The following is a 2004-nucleotide window of genomic DNA, read 5'->3' as shown; positions in this document are numbered from 1 at the left end:
ATATATATATATATATATATATATATATATATATTGTGAAAGTTTTTTTAAAACTGTTATAAACATTTAAGTTCTATTTATGCCATGGCACTTGTTTTCATTAAGCAATATTTCATATACATTTTTAGTTCAAATAACATTCACTGACTCTTTTTACCCTGTTTGACCCTCTTTCAATATTATACTGAACACAGCCTAAAACCTTAACTTTTCATACCAGGCCCTTCATAATGAAATTTCTTTTATACGAAGCATTCTTTTTCAGAATGGCTACCCTAAGTACTGCTTGGAGAAAACTTACTGGTTAATAATAAATAGTTTTGCCAAACCACCTAAAATATCTATTGTACCCAAACAAACCCATTGTTATGATCAACTGAAAAGTTTATATAGCTGCAACTACTCTCAAGTTAATGTGAAAGTTATTTTTTAAACATAATTTCAGACTAACACATTTTTCTCCACTACAGATATCATGTACTGCTTGCTCACTGTTCATGTCTCATCTATTTGTGAATGTGCAGAAATTGTAAGTCCCTTAATATTGGTGAAACTAAGTGTCACCTTAAACTACAAACATATGCGTACATCATTCAATACTGTAAGTAACTAACCTTCCTAGCTCACTATCTACTAATATAATACAGAAACAGGACATCTGATTATCCTCTCAAACTTTAAAATCCTCTCAACAACTAAGTGTGAAACTGAAATTTTGATTAAAAAAAACATGTTATAAACAAAAAACCTTCAACCAAATAATACACGTTCTTCATTTGATTTACATCCATTTTAAGTTTAAGTTAAATTACATACTGTTAACTTTCTCCTGTTTTTTGTATACTATCATTTGTTAAAGAGAATATCACATTCTTGGTGTAATCCCCATTGTGTATTTTTGTACCTTCGGTTTAGATAGCCCAGTTGCTTTGCACCAGTAAACACCAAATCAGTTTACTGAAGATGGAATTATAAAGATTCCAAAACATTTATTAAATGCTTCCCAAGTTAAGATCACATTGTTCTTTACAAATAACATCACCTTTAAGTTTTTTCCTTGAATTGTAATGTATGCAGTAATAATTCATTTAACATAACATTACAGACAACAAGGAACCATTTGGTCCTTCAAATTTCAATGCTGTTCCTTGAAACTCGCTTCCTTAAAATCTACAGTTTTTGAAAAACCATCTGTTTCTCTCTCTTAACTCTTGTAACATACCACCTATACTGTTACCATGGAAATCCATTCCCTAAATTAAACAGGTCCAGATTAACCAACATGCACTCAGTGCATTTTCCCAGGATCCACAGCTCAAAGATGGCCCTGACCACGGAGCAAAAATACCTCAAAGAGATTACAGAAATAGATGTATACAACAATCTCAACTGGCCTAAGTTAACAATACACATGAACATGATTTATGTCTTATAACAACAATGATACTTTCCGAGCCTATCTACGAGTTCAATGAGGTAGGATACAAGGATTTTTTTATTGTATTTGATATTAAGATACTTAAGTAAGAACAAAAACCTTTGCACAGTCAGCAGTGCTTATGTGTTTCCTGCACAGAGAGACTGAAGTATTTTAATGATAATAATAGTGACAATAACATGTGGAGTTGTTCTGATATTTACAAGCTATATGTCATATACTCTGACAATAGGCCAATTTTCCACAGTGCACAGGATCCCAAAATTCTTTAATCGAGCAATGAAGTTAATACCCTCTTATGAAAATAAATCCTAAAACTAAACTGTATTTTCTTGGCCTCAAACTTATGCATCCTGTTGTCTTCAGAATACAGCACAAAGAAACCAGTAAGTTATCCTTCTCGACCCCCCCCCCCCCCGTACCACAGATGCCTAATCAGAGTGATGTGGTAAAAGTGGCATACCACACTACATTTGCAATATTTTTGACCTCAGTTCTTCTTACATTTCCCCTGCCACACACACACACACACACTTTGATAGTTTGGTGCATGCCCCATGTACTAT

At 33.0% G+C, this 2004-nt stretch overlaps 1 protein-coding gene across 1 annotated transcript in view; it reads right to left on the bottom strand.

Annotated features, from left to right (window-relative positions):
- LOC106468688 overlaps positions 1-2004 on the bottom strand; it is a 35191-nt gene that overhangs the window by 32390 nt on the left and 797 nt on the right. The window lies entirely within an intron of this gene.

The sequence above is a fragment of the Limulus polyphemus genome, unplaced genomic scaffold (genome assembly GCF_000517525.1).
Source record: "Limulus polyphemus unplaced genomic scaffold, Limulus_polyphemus-2.1.2 Scaffold3113, whole genome shotgun sequence".
In the NCBI taxonomy this organism is placed as follows: domain Eukaryota; kingdom Metazoa; phylum Arthropoda; class Merostomata; order Xiphosura; family Limulidae; genus Limulus; species Limulus polyphemus.
This window is presented reverse-complemented; position numbering and strand designations above follow the sequence as displayed.